Raw genomic sequence first — 20482 nt, 5'->3', positions numbered from 1 at the left:
ATACTTAATGCAGCTGGTTGCCACACCAGATACTGACTGTTACTTCTGATTTTGACCCCCCCCCCCCCCTTGTTCAGGAACACATTATTCCATTTCTGTTCGTCACATGTCTGTGGAACTTGTTCAGTTTATGTCTCAGTTGTTGAATCTTGTTCATTCACATATTTACAAATGTTACGTTTTCTGAAAATAAACGCAGTTGACAGTGAGGTGAAGTTTATGTCTTCCCTATCATATGAACATCCTTTTCTGACTCAAATAAKATTCCCTAAAGGTTGCTCTGATGTCCAAAAGATGTAAAATCGTAATAGGTAACTATTAAGTTGCATGTATTTGGTCAGTTTGACATTTCCCCCACAAATGATTAAAGGCTAGGATTGGGGGAGGGGAAGCTGATCCTAGATCTGCAGCTTGGAGAAACTTCACCCCGGAGAACCTCTTATTTGTCATGTGACAAAGCATATAGCTGTACCTTCCCTCTGAGTGCCCTCCTCCTCTCTCTTCATTCAGTTACATCTAATGCAGTTTTCTGCCCTCACCCTAACCCAATCCACTCTTCCCAATCCCAAATTCTCCCAGCTACCCCCCACCAGTTTGGAGATTATCTGTAATAAGCCAAATGGAGGGGCGAGGGGTGGGGCTGCGGATAGGAGCGAGCGGTGGGGGTAGGGTGGTAGGGCTGATGAGTTGAGTGGTCCATGCCGTGGCCTGCTTTCTGTAATGCCTGTCGTCAGTCCCGTCGGGTTGACATTGATTGATCCTTGCACTGTATATGTGCGCGTGTCAACTGTGTTGTTTATGTGTGTTAATGGGTGTCAAGGGCAAATAACAGCATGGACCAAGTTCTGAGCTTTTGTAACTAACTAGTTTTGGCACTTGTGTAACACAAGTTGACATTCTGACAGTCATATCAATATTCCTGATACACTGTAACTCCACTAACCTACAGCTGTGACGTTCTCTCAACTGAGACAGAGAGACAGAAAGGGAGAGAGAGAGATTGGGAGAGGGTGAGAAAGAGAAGGATGGGGGGAGAGATCATGTACAGAAAAAACGCTGTAAGAAGGAGCACCAATAAACAGTTTGTTCTGAGCTCTAACCAGTTCCTCACCCTATCCACCCTCATAGTCCTCCTGACAGGGTCTGTCAGTCGCACACACACACGCACGCACGCACACACACACACACACACACACACACACACACACACACACACACACACACACACACACACACACACACACACACACACACACACACACACACACACACACACACCAGGAGGTTAAACCTGGTTGTGATCTAAAGCCTGTCACTCCACAATCTGGACCTGCCCTCTCTGGATAATCCATAGTCCCAGAAGCCAGCAACGGCAGAGCGGAGGGAAGGGGGACGCGCGCACACACACACACACACAGGTGGCACAGGGACACTCGTTGCCGAAGTATGAAGGTGTGCCCACAAGAGAGCGAGACGGGGAGCAAGAGAGAGAGAGGTCAACGCAGAACAACACTCAGGCAGAAAGTCTTAACCGTTTTCGTGGATTTTTCTCAGACATGGAGTTACTTGTTTCAAGAGAGAAGCCTGTTCTATGCTCTGTAGGAACATATTTTCTCTGCTCTCACTTTCTGAACTGAGAGGGACGTCTGTRACAACACACAGAGAGGACTTGAGCTCAGAATTGGAGTGTAGGACTATACATCTGTGTTGGAGAAGAAGTGAAACAGGAATTAGACTTGTCAGAAGACTGCAGTATTGCTAGATCCAATGATCTAAATCTTTGCATGCAGGTCGACTGTGGACGGGTCAAAGAAGTGAAAGGACAGCGGTGCTGATAGTGACGTTGCAAGAGAACGAGTGAGGGGGAAAAAGAGGACAGAGACCGGGGGAAAGAGAGATTTAAAAGGAGAGTGAGTGAGGGAGGAAGGAAGGAAGCACGTGACTGCGTTGCAGGATTGTTGCACATCGCCATCCGCTGTCACTGTGAGTCAGAGAAGAAGACAACAGAGAGAGAGGGAGAGAGAGAGAGCAGCTGACTGACTTCAGACTGCTGTCAGTCACACCAACACCCTGACTTCCATAACAACCACAACACACCCGCTCTGATGTTGTCACGTCGATTACAGCACTCTGGCACCAAGGAGTTGCCACGGTAATCTTCTCAGACCGTCACATTTTCTCTCTCTCTCTCTCTCTGACTGAGAAGGGGAGCGGTAGAACAGGTGCTGGAGGGAGGAGGGGGGGGAGGAGCCAGGGAGAGGAGAGAGGTAGAGCGGGGAGAGGAGGTATACCTAAAAAGCCTGTTTGGGACTCTCAGGCAATCCTTTTCTCTCTCTTTTCCTTTCTTCACTTCTGACTGCTAAAGTACTGTCTGTTCAGCTGCTTCCAGGGCTAATCTAGACTGGACAGGAGAATTTCCTTGGGACATTTAGATTTCCCACGTGATGACCTCTTGCTATGCATGCTTTGAGATGACCAGACCTCCACCGGTGTTGGTGTAGTAGTGACCACTTGTGCTGAGACAGAGACCCTGTGGACAACAGCAGCACTTGGACCTTGAGGACTAGCCCTGATGACCAGTCGTTTTCAGTCTCTCTTCTCCATAGAGTTTGTTTGGCTAAACCACAAACCTGTTGTGGAAACAGAGCTATGTTTCTGATGAACTCACGTATTTGAGAAATAGGAGAGACCCTTTTTTGTCTGTTCTCTTTTATTCCTTTGTGGTCGTTTCTTGGATGACAAATTATTTGGATTACACATTATTGGTAGTATGGAACACAAAGCATACCTGTGAGCCCAGCTTTTTCCTTGGGAATCGGGGGGGAGAGGGGTCTTGGATGCCCTGTGGGGGTCCAGACTGCCCAGTTGTGTGTGTTTTGGGGTTAAAAACCTCCTGACTGTGGGCTATCAGGGTGAGGTAGAGAAGATATGCAGTGATGCTGATGTACTCACTCTCAGCCCAGGAAGCAGACCTGGCCCTGTGTCGCTGTGAGGGAGGCGTGGAGCTGGCCCTGCAGTATGCCAAGATGTGGTGCCGCTACGCCAAGGACCTGCTGGCCTGGATGGAAAAGAGAATCAGCCTGGGTGAGTGGAGACGTGGGTGTGGGTGTTTCTGTGTCTGTCTGCCTGCTAGTCAGTCTGTCTCTCATTCATATTTGCAAATCTTACATTGACACAAACACATTATTTAATTAAAGCTAAGTGCACCTATCTCAAATGAGGGCATGGCCCATAGTGTGTCACTGCAATGTGGTACAGACTCATTCAACTACACAAGTATAACTTATTCACAAACACATATATTTGTAAATATGGTCTTGTATGTTAACTATGTGCTTTACATGTAAACAAATGAAATAGTTCACATACCAAATGTGAAGTATATACCATGGTTCTGGCATTCATAGACAGTTAGCCTTCTCAAGACATAAGATAAACAAGAATAATTTAATGACAACACGAAAGGCTCTCTTATCCCTCTGTAAAAAGTTGTTTTTCTGGTATGGAACTGCAGTAACTACAGCAACCAAAGGTCTTCTCCTAAGAAAGACTAGGAGTCAGTCACTCTATTCCTGGAAAAGACAGCCGAGTCTAAAGTAGGCCTACCCTGCCATTAGACAATGTGTGTTTATTCCTCACCTGTAATAGGATAATAGACCTTGTGGTTGAACCCTGTGTGAAAGGATGAACAGTATCCTCCACAGTACCCACTGGTGGTAGAACTTAGGTATTACAAGGACTGTTATAGGGATCGTTTACATTCTGGGTGAGCAAAACTGGTTGAAAAGATATCAGAGAAAATAATTGTCAGTAAACCATTTCAGGGACAGTAAGATATCACGGACTGGTTCCATGATCCCTTAGGTTAAGATACACTGTTAGGGTATTACGGAGCGGTATAACCTACCCTGAGAAACACTGTTAGGGTATTACGGAGCGATATAACCCACCCTGAGAAACACTGTTAGGGTATTACGGAGCGATATAACCTAGCCTGAGAAACACTGTTAGGGAATTACGGAGCGGTATAACCTACCCTGAGAAACACTGTTAGGGTATTACGGAGCGATATAACCTACCCTGAGAAACACTGTTAGGGTATTACGGAGCGATATAACCCACCCTGAGAAACCACTGTTAGGGTATTACGGAGCGATATAACCCACCCTGAGAAACACTGTTAGGGTATTACGGAGCGATATAACCTACCTGAGAACACTGTTAGGGATTTACGGAGCGGTATAACCTACCCTGAGAAACACTGTTAGGGTATTACGGAGCGATATAACCTATCCTGAGAAACACTGTTAGGGTATTACGGGCGATATAACCTACCCTGAGAAACAATGTTAGGAGCGGTGTAACCTACCCTGAGTAACACTGTTAGGGATTACGGAGCGATATAACCCACCCTGAGCACATGTTAGGGAATTACGGAGCGATATAACCTACCCTGAGAAACACTGTTAGGGTATTACGGAGCGATATAACCCACCTGAGAAACACTGTTAGGGAATTACGGAGCGATATAACCTACCCTGAGAAACACTGTTAGGGTATTACGGAGCGATATAACCTACCCTGAGAACACTGTTAGGGTATTACGGAGCGGTATAACCTGTCCTGAGAAACACTGTTAGGGTATTACGGAGCGATATAACCTGTCCTGAGAAACACTGTTAGGGTATTACGGAGCGGTATAACCTACTCTGAGATGATAACAACAACAACAACAAAGTAGATCTGTAGGGTCGGTAGCCAATGAGGATAACATGGAGTGGGCCAGCCACTCCCCTCAAGGGAAGCCCACAGAGACTACAGGGCAGATTAACCAGGCCACAGCAGGAGGATGGACAGCCTACTGTTCTGCAGCCTTCTGTACTGTAATGTACTCTGCTATACCGTTACTGCACTGTTCTGTACTGTAGGAGGGCAAAGGGATCAGCTCACCAAGGCGCTGCTAGCTGTTCTGTACTGTAGGAGGGCAAAGGGATCAGCTCACCAAGGCGCTGCCAAGCAGACCTGTGTTTGGATAGCTGTGTATAGGAAATGGAGAGAGGTCAGAGTGACAATGTAGGGGTAGTGGTCAACATAGAGGGAAAGGTCTGAGCCAGTGGTCAGAGCTCTGAGCCACTGTGGACAGTTGAATGCAGTGGAGGCTGGTGAAGGAGCTATAGGAGGAAGGGCTCATTGGGCTGGAATAAAAATAAATATATATATATTTTACTAGGCAAGTCAGTTAAGAACAAATTCTTATTTTCAATGACGGCCTAGGAACAGTGGTTAGGGGCAGAACGACAGATTTGTACCTTGTCTGGGGATTTAAACGTGCAACCTTTCGGTTACTAGCCCAAYGCTCTAACCACTAGGCTACCCTGCCGCCCCATAAACTGGCAGGTATCACACGCCAAACCTATAGAACCACATGTTTGATTCTGTTCCTGTCACACCCTGACCTTAGAGATCCTGTTTATGTCTCTATTTTGGTTTGGTCAGGGTGTGAGTTGGGGTGGGTATTCTATATTCTATTATTTGTATTTCTATGGTTTGGCCGGGTAGGGTTCTTAATCAGGGACAGCTGTCTATCGTTGTCTCTGATTGAGAACCATACTTAGATAGCCCTTTTTTCCACCTGTCTTTGTGGGAAGTTGACTTTGTTTAGGGCACATAGCCTTTAGCTTTACGGTTTGTTTTTGTAGTGTTTATTGTTTTGTTCGGCGTCATTTTTATCAATAAAAGGAAAATGTACGCTGACCACGCTGCACCTTGGTCCTCTTCTTTTAATGGCCGTGACAGTTCCATTTATTCCATTCCAGCCATTACAATGAGCTAATCCTCCTATAGCTCCTTCCACCAGCCTCCACTGGTTGAATGGTTGCAACGCTGACACCACAGCATCAGTATGGATCAGCAGATTAGTGTACTTGAAGTAGGGCAGCACTTAGGCAGCCAAAGCAGAGCATTGATTTTGATATTTGGTGATGTAAGCTAACAATCTGAACTGACCTCTCCTCTCTATGAGGTCTGATGGCCTGATATGGGATCTGATATGTTACATATTGGTTGTTATATCACCATTGAAAGACCTAAATTGAACATGCAACAGCTCCAAAAGTTTTGGCTGGATAAAAGCTTTTGATAAGACTGCCTGACAATATTGTAATGCTAATACATCCTTTTTACTAAAATCAATCACATAATCCATCATACTGATTTATTCTGGTCTGTTTGCAGAGCAAGAGTTTGCCAAGAACATCATAAAGGCAGCAGAAACGGCTAAGTCCTGTGTGGCTCAGCAGGTATGGATGCTTTTGTTGTCTCTCGTGTGTATGGGGCTGTATAGGTTGTACATGTGATGATGTGTACAATATTGCATAGAAACGTATTAAGTCCATTTCAGATTACTTTTTAGGCTTATTATTAGCTACCTTAGTGGAATGCACTGGAAGTCGCTGTGCATAAAATCATCTGCTAAATTACCAATATAAAATGTTTTGCAGTGCCTTGACTTTTTGCACATTTTGTTGTGTTACAGCCTGAATTTAAAATTGATGAATTGTCTCTGGCCTACACACAATATCCCATAATGTCAAAGTGGAATTATGTTTTTAGAAATAATTTATTTAAAATGAAAAGCTGGAATGTTTTGAGTAAAGCATAAATAAGTTCAGGAGTAAAAATGTGCTCAACAAGTCACATAATAAGTTGCATAGACTCACTCTGTGTGCAACAATAGTGTTTAACATGATTTTTGAATGACTACCTCATCTCTGTACCCCACACAATTATCTGTAAGGTCCCTCATTCGAGCAGTGAATTTCAACCAAGATTCAACCAGAAAGACCAGGGAGATTTTCCAATGCCTCGCAAAGAAAGGCACCTATTGGTAGATGGGTAAAAAAACAAACAGACATTGAATATCCCTTTGAGCATGGTGAAGTCATTAATTACACTTTGGATGGTGTACTACAAAGATAAAGTTGCCGGAGAGGAAGGAAACCACTCAGGGATTTCACCATTAAAACAGTTAGAGTGTAATGGCTGTGATAGGAGAAAACTGAGGATGGATCAACAACATTGTAGTTACTCAACAATTCTAAAAAATTGACAGAGTGAAAAGAAGGAAGCTTGTACAGAATACAAATATTACAAGACATGCATCCTGTATGCAACTAGGCACTAAAGTAATACTGCAAAAAATGTGGCAAAGCAATTCACTTTTTGTACTGAATACAAAGTGTTATGTTTGGGGCAAATCCAATACAACACATTACTGAGTACCACTCTCCATATTTTCGAGCAAAGTGGAAGCTGCATCATTTTATGGGTATGCTTATAATCGTTCAGGACGGGAGTTTTCCAGGATAAAAAAGAAACAGAATGGAGCTAAGCACAGGCAAAATCCTAGAGGAAAACCTGGTTCAGTCTGCTTTCCACCAGACACTGGAAGATGAATTTACCTTTCAGCAGGATAATAATCTAAAACACAAGGCCAAATCTACATTGGAGTTGCTTTCCAAGAAGACAGTAAATGTTCCTGAGTGGCCGAGTAACAGTTTTGACATAAATCTACTTGAAAATCTTGTAAATGAGATATTTCTGTATTTCATTTTCCCCAAAAAATCTAAAAAATCTACAAACTTGTTTTCAGGCAACACAACAAAATGTTGAATAGGTCAAGGGGTATGAATACTTTCTGAAGGCACATGTACAGTATTGCATAGAAACATATTATTTCATTAATTTCCCCACTCTCTCTACATATTCTCTGAAATACTGTATATCTAATATCTCTAATATAACTAAAATATATCTATAAATAACGTTTTGAAATTATATCTATGACCTGGTTCTTACTGTGCTGTTGTTACAGGACATGATGCCTCTGCAGTACATCTACACCATGGCCCTGGAGCACGATGTGAAGACCAGCCAGTCTACTAAACAGACATCAGAACTGCTGCAGCAACGCTGCTACCAGGTACGACCGACCGACCGACAGACCGACCAACAGACCGACAGATGACCGAGCCGATCAGAGACCGAGTGGCCCGACAGACCGACCGACCAACCGACCGCCAGACAGAGCCTGGACCACCGACGTTTGTCCGATTTTGTGTGCCGATTTTGCAATGACCGAGGATCCGACAGACAGACAGGAGACCTTGACCGATTGTCCCCCCCCCGGTTGTTTTGGTCCTGATGTGACGCCGACGCGCATGAGAACTGCTGCCAGGATACACTGACAGACAGACACAATTAGCAAGCCTATTCAATGTGTCAAACATTCCTGTAGCAAGAAAATGGGAATAATATGTAAAGTTTTTAGTAGATGTGGTTAAATCTCACGTCTTAATCCTGAAGGCCCTGGCATCAAGAAGAATGGATTGATAAGTGGCGCAGGGAGTTCAAGAGCAGTGGTCCAGAGAACAGAGGAGATGGTACGTGCTGTTTTTTTTTAGACGCTACAGTGTATGTGCACTCACTGTGCGTGTGTTTTAACAGCTTCTCCCATTGATCAAACATTGCGTTAACTAACAACGTTTCTCATTTCTGAACAATGTGGTAACAGCTTTCCCCATTCGTCAGAACAATGCGTAAACCGCTTCTCTAATTGGTCAGAAAATGTGGTAACAGCTTCTCTCACTGTCAGATGAGGCGTTGGCGCTCTGAAAAAAGGCTCGTCAGCAGTACCTGCAGCGCAGCGAGGACCTGAAAGACCAAGGCTGTGACGCCAAGGCCGGGACGAGCCACAGCGGACACAAGACACCTGGACAAGAGGAGGAAGTCACGTGAACGACACAATTCACGTAGGTCGTGGTACAGCGCGTCCAACCGCCATATGGGTCACGGAACATATCCACTTTTTACTGTTTACATTTTTATTTTTTTTTATTATATTGTTATATTTTTTGTCATCAATGTGTGCCTATCTCCCTCTTTCTTCTCTCTCTCTCTCTCATCTCCCCCCCCCCCCCCCCCCACCCCTACAACCAGGTGATGGAGGCAGGATGCAGTACAACGTGATGTGTGTGAGCCAGTGACCACGCGACGCATACTGAGAGCTTGAAGGAGAAAATCATTAGTTCACACCGCAATACTCATGCTGCAGGGGACACTGCTTCAAGAGGTGGGGCAAAGCCTATTGAGATAAATATCCTCTGGCGATGCAACAAGTGGAGTGCATAATAAGGGATAGTGATAGCATAAGGGTGGGCATAAGAGTAAATAGACTCAAGTAAGCATCAGCAGCCGTTTCAATTAGTCTTTTAAGACCAATGCTTTTGATTTAAACATCGCCCATACAACAACAAAAAAACTATTCAAATATGGTCCAGTCTCCTTTTCTAATTAAATAATAAATCCCATATAGCAGATAATTTTATCCAAAGAAACTAGTCATGGCGTGCATACATTTACATACAGGTGGTACGGAAATTTAACCGAATATGCTGGCGTGCCATGCTCTACCAACTGAGCTACAGAGGTATCTTGAGCTCAATGGATGAATCATTTTCTAATAATTCATTTTATCATGTACCTCTACCACCCCTAGGCCACAGTGAACATGTTCTACTTCCAGCGTCAGCAGACGAGCCGGTTCCCCTGGGCTACCACAACAGAGTTGACCTGCAGGCCGTGTGAACCCGGGGAGCCCTACCTCTCACATCTTTAGGAAGAAAGCCAGAAACAGCCCCTACAAACCTTCACCTTCCAGGAGTTTGTCCCTCAGAACAAGAGGTACGGACGGAGAGATATTTGTCCGTTCTTGATAGCTACGCTCTAATGGATGATGCTGTTTGTCCATTAGTGCCTATGTCTATTATTTAGAGTTCGGTCAAGATTTTATTTGTAAATTTAGATGTGTGTGTGTGTGTGTGTGTGTTGTGTGTGTGTGTGTGTGTGTGTGGTGTGTGGTGTTGTGTTGTGTGTTGGTGTGTGTGTGTGTGTGTGTGTTTGTGTGTGTTGTGTTGTGTGTGTGTGTGTGATGTGTGTGTTTGTGTTGCCTCGTGTGTGTTGTGCTGCCCGTGTGTGTGTGCTTGCCTGCGTGTGTGTGTGCTTGCCTGCGTGTGTGTGTGCTTGCCTGCGTGTGTGTGTGCGTGCCTGCGTGTGTCCGAATCTGTGTGTGGCACCACCAAGTGGCCGTCGTAAGACCAGCAACCCCAGCTCTCTACAGGACTCCTTCTCCCTGCCTGAAGAAAGTCTGGTTAATCGTAAGGGCTACAGTGACAGTGAGAGCATAGGAGGCAGTCTGGAGTCTCTGTCCAGCCCAGGTAAGCCTGTGTGCTTCATTTGACACATTTCATTTAATCATGCTCAGAAGATTGACCGATCATCAAACATCGATGTCATAATTGGTAGTGGAGAGAAATAATGTGTTCGCTAGGAAGCTTACGGGAAACTCACCTTGTCCTGTTTGTCTGGTCTCTCCTCCTTCTTTGTGTGTCTTACCCACATTGAACCCTGAACCCTGTAGCCCATGGCAACAGGAGGCTTCCTAAAGCCCCCTCCACAGGGACAATGTCATCAGACGACCTGGATGAGAGGGACATAGGCACCGTCCTGGAAGGAGGTGAACGTCACCGTCATCACCTAGCTCACACAACAGACACCAACTAATGGCTCTCTATACGTAAATTCTCCTGCTGAATCCCGAATCTACCCTTAACCCAGTGTTCCCCAAACTTGGTCCTCGGCACCCCGAAGGGGTGCATATTTTGGTTTTTGCCCTAGAACTACACAGCTGATTCAGATAACCAACCAACTCATCATCAAGCTTTGATTATTTTAATCAGCTGTGTAGTGCTAGGACAAAAAGAAACGTACACACCTTGGGGTCCCCAGGACTGAGTTTGGGGAACGCTGCCCTAACCCCTACACCCTAGCCACTCCTGTAGATCTGAGAGAGATTAAATAGATATAATCATTGTGGCAATTGCTTCTTGTCTACTGATTGGCTAGGTGGAAATGTTTCCATATTCTTCCACTTGTCCAATCCTCTCAGGTCTACAGGAGTAGCTAGGGAGTAGGGTTTGTTTAAAACTAAGGGGTAAATTTGGTGGGTAGTGTTTCCCACCGTGACTGAGTATGACTGAGTCCTGTCCTGTGGTTCCTCGTAGATTGTGTGGACTCCACTCCAGAGGGGAACGGTACGGCGGGGAAGGTACGAACTACGTCCCGAGCCGCACTGACACACCGACTCAGGAAGATGAAGAGCAAGATGGTGAAGTGCAAACAGTGTGACAATTACATCGTGGTCAACGGCATCGAGTGTGAGGAGGTGAGAAAGAGGAGGAATAGAAGGAGAGAGTAACAACTGACAGACATTTATGTGGCAGCCTCTTTAATGACTAAAGTATAACATTATTGCCTGATTCACAGTCACACCATAGAGCCTGACCGATGCCAAGCTGAACTGAGCTGTACTGGGCTGGTTTGGTTCGCTATCCTCCATAGTGGCACCAGCACAGTATGGCTCAGGTTGAACCAGGTATATAGGGTGTGATTTGAGCTGGTTTGCTAATCCATGTCCTCTGTCCCGCCTGCCGTCTCTGTAGTGTGGCGTGGCGGTTCATAGGAAGTGTCTGGAGGTGTTACAGCATGAGTGTGAGAACAGGAAGGGCGTTCTGTTTGGGGTGGGTTTCTCCCTGTTGCCCCGGGACCGGCCTGACGAGGTGCCCTTCGTGGTCCAGCGCTGCACGGCCGAGATAGAGAGCAGGGCCCTCACTCTACAGGTACTGTATTAACCTGGATGTAATATGGCTTAGAGTAAGTACTGAAGCAAACAGTAAAACTGTTTTGCAGAGGCGACAGTACAGTGCCCTTATCTCAATCCTTCTTGTTTTCTCTTTCCCTCCCTCCCCCCTCCATCCATCCCTCCCACCCAGGGGGTGTATCGTATCAGTGGGTCGAAGCCTCGCATCCAGAAGCTGTGTCAGGTCTTCGAGACCCAGAAGGACCAGGTCGACCTCTCTGACCTTTCACCTCATGACGTCACCTCAGTCCTCAAACACTTCTTCAAGGAGGTACTTCACCGTTTCCCAGACAACAAAGAACACTGATATTACAGACAATATACTGTAGAGCCAACGATACAGTTAATACAGACAATATACTGTAGGGCCAACAATATAGTTAATATAGACAGTATAGTGTAGAGCCAACAATATAGTTAATACAGACAGTATACTGTAGAGCCAATGATACAGTTAATACAGACAATATACTGTAGAGCAGGGGTGTCAAAGTCAAATGGACGGAGGGCCAAATAAAAAATTTAGCTACAAGCCGAGGGCCGGACTGTTCGAATGTTCATTGAAAAWTTTTTAAATGACGCATATAGTCTAGTGAACCTAATTGAACCTACTGAAAACCTAACAAATATATTCCAATATGATCAGATAAATAAAGCAATATTTTCTTATGGCTCTGTCAGTAATCTTTAATTTTCAACAGACACAAAAGACAAATTTCCTTTATATAAAAATCCCCATAACATGAACATTAAAATGAAAGAAACCGGTATTCAAGGCACCATCAGTAGCCTATATTTTCTATTTTAGCAAAAGTGGGCTAAATTTACTTCAAAGAAAAAAACAATAATAGCAATTTTCTATCATCCACTCAACTGAAATATTTTTAAAATATAATTGGATTGAAATACAATAAAATAAAGTGCAAAAATCTATTAATCAAAAACAACACTTTGTTTAAGGAGAAGTAACATGCAGTGAAAACAAATATTAAACTTTAACTTTTAAACTTGAACTGAGTAAAAACTCTAAATATGTGATTGCACAGTAATGTTCACTTGTTTGAGGTTGAGGGTGATACTTGGTGGTGTCCCATCTTTTCCACAAGTTCATTCAATGTTCGGGGTAAGCTCTGAGCTGAGGAAATCCTCAGAATTGAGTGGAGGTGTTCAGCAGTAAGTCGACTTCTGTGTGATGTTTTGTTCAGGTTCATCAAAGAAAACAGTTGTTCACACAGGTATGTGCTGCCAAACATAGACAACGTTTGAGCAGCCTGGATGCGCAGCTGGGGGCATTGTGTCGGGAGGAAACGGGCGAACTCCGCAGCACCCACTGCCGCATATTTTGCCCTCAGTGCATCATTGCATTGGAGGTCAATCAACTCCATTTGGAGGTTTGGTGGTGAGCTTTCCACGTCAACAGCAAATGGGTTACCGAGCAGTTCCAACCTGCTTTTTTGTGCTTCAAAGTCAGCAAATCGGCGTCGAAAGTCAGCGGCAAGCATACCTATTTATCAGCCAACTGGTGCGCTGGGAACGCACTGGTAGAGAGCTTCTCTTTCATGGTCTGGCACTGGGAAAGTGGCTCAAATTTTCTTTCCGCATCTGCGTCTCCCACAGAGTCAGTTTGGTTTAAATGCCTTCACTGTACTGTACATATCAGAGATGACATGATCCCGACCCTGCAGCTGCAAGTTCATTGCATTCAGATGACTCGTAATGTCACACAGAAAAGCCATTTCACACAGAAACATTTCGTCTCGGAGTTGTGTTGTGTCTTTCCCTTTGCTGTCCAAGAACAGACAAATCTCCTCACGAAGCTCGAAACATCTTTGAAGCACCTTTCCCTGGCTTAGCCATCGCACCTCTGTGTGATAAGGCAAATCACCATGCTCCGTTTCTAACTCCGTCAGAAATGCCTTGAACTGGCGGTGATTCAAACCTTTGGCTCTGATAAAGTTAACTGTGCGCGTGATGATGCTCATTACATGCTCCATTTTCAAGGCTTTACCGCACAACGCTTCCTGGTGTATGATACAATGATTAAGCTGTCAGCTCACCTGTCGCGTTTTCCTCTTGCATCTTTTCCCGTATCTTCGCCACCAGTCCGCTCCTGTGTCCACACATCGCAGGTGCTCCGTCGGTTGTCAAACCCACGAGTTTTCCCAAGGCAGCTCCATCTCATTTACACATCTGACACCTCTTCATACAAATCATGCCCCGTAGTTGTGCCATGCATAGGACGTAAAGCCAAAAACTCCTCTGTCACGCTTAGGCTGGAGTCCACTCCGCGGATGAAAATTGACAACTGGGCAATGTTCAGAAATGTCGGTGCTCTCATCCACAGCCAAGGAATATGCAATGAAATCTTTTCCCTTTTTCACAAGCTGCTCTTTTAGATTGATGGACAACTGGTCTACTCTCTCGGCAATGGTGTTTCTGCTCAGACTCACATTTAAAAAGAGTTGCCTTTTTCTGGGCAAACTTCGTCACAAACTTTAATCATGCAGTTTTTGATGAAATCCCCCTCCGTAAATGGCCGGGCTGATTTAGCGATCTCTTCTGCCAAAATAAAACTGGCCTTGACAGCAGCCTGGCCTTGTGATTTGGCTTTTTTGAACAGAGCCTGTCGAGATTTGAGGCCTCGTTTTAATTTCCTCTGCCTTTTGTAGCCTTTGTTCCATGTCCATATTCTTGTTTTTTGTTGCCGCTGTTTCGTTTCATAATGTCGTCTCAGATTATACTCTTTCAGTACCGCCACAACTTTCTCCACACAGAAGACACACAGGTTTTCCAGCTACCTCCGTGAACATATACTCCGACTCCCACCTTGTTTGAAACCCCCGGTTCTCAGTGTCCACCTTCCGTTTTGCCATTTTTGATGGGTATCTGAAAGTTAATTTTACTGTGATGCTGACGACTGCTGTGCCAATAAATATTGAAATGAAGCAGCCTACTGCTCGGTGCGTCACCGTTGCATTGTGGGAAATGTAGTATTGGTGCGTGTAAAAGATTCTGCGGGCTGCCGGCTTGCTGCGGTCTGCGGGCCGGTTCTAATAATAAATCAAGATCATCCCAGGGGCCGTAAAAAAACCTTCTCGCGGGCCGGATGTGGCCCGCGGGCCTTGACTCTGACATATGTGCTGTAGAGCCAACAATATAGTTACAGACAGTTAACTGTAGAGCCAATGATAAAGTCAATACAACATATAGTTAATACAGACAGTATACTGTAGAGCCAATGATACAGTTAATACAGACAATATACTGTAGAGCCAACAAATATAGTTAATACAGACAGTATACTGTAGAGCCAACAATATAGTTACAGACAGTATACTGTAGAGCCAATGATAAAGTTAATACAGACAATATAGTTAATTACAGACAGTATACTGTAGAGCCAACAATATAGTTAATACAGACAGTATACTGTAGAGCCAACAATATAGTTAATTAGTTAATACAGACAGTATACTGTAGAGCCAACAAATATTGTTAATACAGACAGTTACTGTAGAGCCAACAATATAGTTAATACAGACAAATATACTGTTAGAGCCAAACAATATAGTTTAATACAGACAGTATACTGTAGAGCCACACAATATAGTTAATTAGTTAATACAACAGTATACTGTAGAGCCAACAATATAGTTAATACAGACAGTATACTGTAGAGCCAACAATATAGTTAATACAGACAATATACTGTAGAGCCAACAATATAGTTAATACAGACAGTATACTGTAGAGCCAATGATACAGTTAATACAGACAATATACTGTAGAGCCAACGACACAGTTAATAAAGACAATTAAGAGTCGAATGGACATACACTGTTATTTAAACTCTCACACAAAGCTCCCCTTCATGATTATGCCAACATATGAGTAATATGGACATATCTTAACTCAGGATTTCCCTTTTAGTGAACATCATGTGGTACACTTGTCAGTCGATGCATCGAAGCTAATAAGTATTTATTATTATTATGTGTTAATAACAATCCATTGTTATTATTTATTAGAAATAAAACCATCTTTATCCTCAGCTTCCAGAGCCGCTGTTGACCTTTGACCTGTACAATGACTTCATCTCGGTGGGCAAGGAGATCCAGCGTCTCAGTGGGAGGGAGGCGACAGCTGAGATAGTGGAGGACCTCACATATAGCCTGAGAGACCTGCTGGGGAGACTGCCCCCATACCGCTACTACACACTGCAGCATATGATGCGTCACCTTCACAGGTACTACGCTACTACACAGTGCACCATATGATGTGTCACCTCCACAGGTACTACACTACTACACAGTGCACCATATGATGCCTCACCTTCACAGGTACTACACTACTACACAGTGCAGCATATGATGCGTCACCTCCACAGGTACTACGCTACTACACAGTGCACCATATGATGCCTCACCTTCACAGGTACTACACTACTACACAGTGCAGCATATGATGCGTCACCTCCACAGGTACTATGCTACTACACAGTGCAGCACTATGCTCCCACCCATTCAGGACATCTATTCAAAATGGTGCCTGAGGAATGCCTGCAGCATCATCAAGGACCCCACACACCCCAGCCACGAGCTGTTCACTCCCTTACCGACAGGCAGACGGTATCGGAGCATGAGGTCTGATACCAACAGGCTCAGAGACAGTTTCTATCCACAAGCCATCAGACTACTGGGGGGTATGCCTTATGATTAACGAGACGTGGTGTGATCATCATAACAACACACAGGAACTCAAGTCATTCTGTTCACCTGATCTAGAACTCCGTTATTAAAGTGAGTGAAAGGGGTGGTTGGGTGATAGTGTCAATGCGTTCGTTCTTGTTGTTGCGTCGTAAAATAGCATGCTAGAAGCACTTATGTGCTTCACTACATGTTGGGTGGTTATAGTTGGTCCTAGGAAGAGTCTAATGTTGCCTGACATGGGTTTTCCACCAATGATAGAGACAGGTTGCTGATTTCTGTATTGTCCTCTGACCATGGGACTCCCTACTCATATAACGGGATAGAACATTTAACGGCTTTCGTTAATGACCATGTGGGTAAATTTATGTCTATGGTCAGAAACCGTTTGGTGTTGCTCTGATTTATGGTGAGTTGTGCACGAACCATCCGACCGTTTATTACGACGGTCGACGAATTTACGTCATTTTGTCTTGTATTTGTTAGTTTATGCTAAATAGTGTTTTGTTTTTGGTTCTCCTTCTTTCATAATAAAAGTGAAGATGGCTTATTTTTTCCTCATGCTGTATTTCTCTATTAGATGACATCCAACAGTATAATACTACATTACTAAAAGCGTTTTGGTCCGTCAATTCCTCCAACGATCGTGACAGAATTACCCACCAATACAGGACAAGCGGCATGGTTATGCGTGTCCACATATACGAGTGAACCATCCAGGACCAGGGACGGCATAACACATCCTATTACCTACGGATATGCTTCAAGACATGTATGTTGCGGAATATGGAGAGATAAGCGCTGTGCATTAGGTACGGGGCCCGTCATGGGGCCCCACAAAGCGGCGAAGAAATATCGCCTTGTACACTCTTACACTGTGAACAGAGCTGGAGGCAGCTAAAGCCGAGAGGAGGCGATATGATGGAGGCAGCACGGAGACGGCTGGAAGCACGTTGAGTACATACACTCAAAAAAAATTTCTTGGGGGGGGCCTTAACGGGAGTGTGGCGTGAAGTCATGAGGTAGGGTTGACACCTGCGTCCATACTATACCTGTACTAGTTACCTGGTGGAGAGCGTAGAAAGTACGCCGGCGACACTCGTGTTACGCCCAGTAGACCAAAGGAATACATACGCGTCACATTAACCTAGGTGTCCTCCTGTAACAGAGGTGCATTAATTGGCTTCCGGTTCGTTAATCAATGTTGGTTCAACATCGCCTAACCAATACATTACTTACCGACGTGGGTCGGTACTGGCTTGGAGCTAGAGGGATCGAATCGCAGCACTCGCTCCAAGTGAGAGCATTACTACCACTTAATGTCCATTGAACTAAGACCCGGGTTACTGTCCATTCTATAAGGGGCTGGATCTGGTCAACCAGTGCGTCTCCTCTGGCCGGCGTACATGAACCAGCCTTACACGACATGGTGGTCCCCGGATTCGCCACATTTACTACACTGTTAACAATGTTATCCTATGAGAGGTGTACCATCCCACACAGGTGGCGGGTTATTCAATACACCTTATCACCCGCACTTGGTCAAGCGACGGGGAGTTACAACCAGGTAAGGTTGAGCGACAGCTCGGGCTCAAAGGGACAGCCGAGTACGCATTGACACGGGTTCCGGTTCAAAGGTGTCTCCGAGCGCCACCTCCAATCCGCCCCTCCCCAGTACACAGTGCCTCCTCCCGCACTACGCCTATGGTGCGTTGTCCTCCAGCCAGCTTGTACCTTACCCAGTGCCTCAAACCACGCAACAACGCCTCCTGTGTGTCCGCAGAGTCCTGTGCGTCCTGTTGCTTGCTCCCCGCACTAGCCCTGAGAGCGCTGTCCCACAGTCCGGTACCACCAGTCCGGACCACGCACTAAGGCCTAATGTTGCGCTCCCAGGGTCCAGTATGCCCTGTTCCTTCTCCCGCACGTTAGGCCTGGATGCGTGTCCCCAGCCCGGTATTACGCAAGTTCCGGCACACGCACACAGGCTCTGGGAGCAAGTGCGCCTCAGCCGGACAAGAGTCATAGCCGTTCGCACCAGCCAGATGCTACGAACTGCCGTCTGCCTAAGCGCCATCTGAGCCATAGGGAACCGTACTACCCAGCTGCCATCTGATGCCATGTACATCCTACCCAGCGCTTCATATCTGATGCCAATCGTCTGAACACGACGGCGCCATCTGTAGCATGCCATCTAGCTTCCGTAGCTGCACAGAGCCCTTGGCCCGGCGGTCAGAGCGTCGTCCGTGAGCCTCAGAGCCAGTCAGCGAGCCGCTAGGAAGCCAACTTGTCAGACATGGATCTGCCAGAGCCGCCAACCAGACCAGGACTGCCCAGAGCCCACAACCAGGACAGGAATCTGCCGAGGCTCGCCCGCCGACAGGATCTGCCAGAGCCGCCAACCAGACAGGATCTGCCACAGAGCCGCAACCAGACAGGATCTGCCAGCGCGCCAACAGTACTAGCAGGAATTCGCCCCAGATCCGCCAGCTTAGGCCAGCATGTGCAGCGTCCGGTGTTCAGCCAGCCTGTGCGCCAGTATAACCAGATAGAGTCTCAGACGTTCGCTACAGCATGAGCAGCCTAAGATCCGCACCCGCCTATGCAGCCAGCTAGCCAGCATGAGCAGCAGATCCGTCAGCCACGTCCACTGAGCAGCAAGATCGTCAGCAGCCATGACGCAGCCAGATCCGATCAAGACCACGGCCATGGAGCAGCCAGATCCGTCAGCCCAGCACTGGAGCAGCCGATCCGTCAGCCAGGCCATGAGCAGCAGATCCGTCAGCCAGCCATAGGGCCGTGCCTCAGTTACCGGACTGCCTCTCAGTCCTGACCGCTCCTCAGTCCGGAGCTGCCGTCCCTTTTTCAGATCCGAGAGCTGCCGTCCCTCTCAGACCACGGAGCTGCCCTGTATACTGTCTTAGATGCTCTCACCCTTATCTCTGAGTGTTGCTCTGGGCCTTAATTCTTCGCAGTTGCTGCCCCTTAGTCGAAGCTGCCCCTTAAAGTATCCCCGGGAAGCTGCCTCCTTAGTCCGGAGCCTGCCCCTCTAATTTCAGTGGGGTTTAATGTTGGAGGGAGGGTCATTTGGAGGGTATAGCATAAGGATAGGGCCGGTTAGTGACTGGGAGTCAGGGGGTAACTCGATTTTCGACCTAGATTTAGCCGGAAGGCGCGCGCCATGCACACCATCCCAACAGGATTGTGGACAAGGGTTTAACTAGACCACACCTCAGACCACTCCCCTTACATAACTTAGTTTGGTGCTGGTTGTCGTATTTACGGGACCGGTGGAAAGATTCCGCACCTTCAAGGGGTGGGTTTATGTTCACGCCCTGGCCTTAGTATTCTTTTTGTTTTCTTTATTATTTTAGTTAGGTCAGGGTGGTGACATGGGGAGTGTTTGGTGTTTTATTCGGTTTTGGGTGGTTATATGGTAAAGCGGGGTGTTTGGGTGTTAGTGTATGGTTTTGTGTGAGGTGTATGTGTTCTAGCTGTGTCTATTGTTGGGTGTTAAGTTGTCCGAGGAGAGTCTATGGGTTCTGCCCTGAATGGGTTCCTATTAGAGACATGCTGAATTTCTCTGTTTGTCTCTGATTGGGAGCCCTATTTTAAGCGTAGCCTATAGGCTTTCGTTTGATGTGGGTAATTGTCCTATGTCAGAACGTTTGTCGCCTGTGTATGTTGCAGACGTTTATAGCTTTCATCGATCGTTTGTCTTGTTTTGTTTAGTTTTGTAATAGTGTTGTGTTGTTTGGTTCTCCTTCTTCATAATAAAAAGGAAGATGGCTTATTTCCTAATGCTGCGTTTTGGTCCGTCAATCCTCCACACGATCGTGACATATTAGCCTGTTAAAATCCCAGCTACGATGAATGCAGCCTCAGGGTGTGTGGTTTCCAGTTAACAGAGTCAGATAAGGTTTCGTTCAGGGCCTCGATGTGTCTGCTTGGGGGGGAATATATACGGCTGTGATTATGATTGAAGAGAATTCCTTGGTAGTATGCGGTCGACATTTGATTGTGA

At 45.8% G+C, this 20482-nt stretch overlaps 1 pseudogene; it reads left to right on the top strand.

The window, feature by feature from the left end:
- LOC111980826 (GEM-interacting protein-like) overlaps window positions 1-20482 on the top strand; it is a 39086-nt pseudogene that overhangs the window by 10167 nt on the left and 8437 nt on the right.

The sequence above is a fragment of the Salvelinus sp. IW2-2015 genome, linkage group LG20, assembly GCF_002910315.2.
Source record: "Salvelinus sp. IW2-2015 linkage group LG20, ASM291031v2, whole genome shotgun sequence".
Classification (NCBI taxonomy): Eukaryota; Metazoa; Chordata; class Actinopteri; order Salmoniformes; family Salmonidae; genus Salvelinus; species Salvelinus sp. IW2-2015.
The sequence above is the reverse complement of the archived record's forward strand: the minus strand, read 5'-3'. Positions and strand labels throughout refer to the sequence as shown.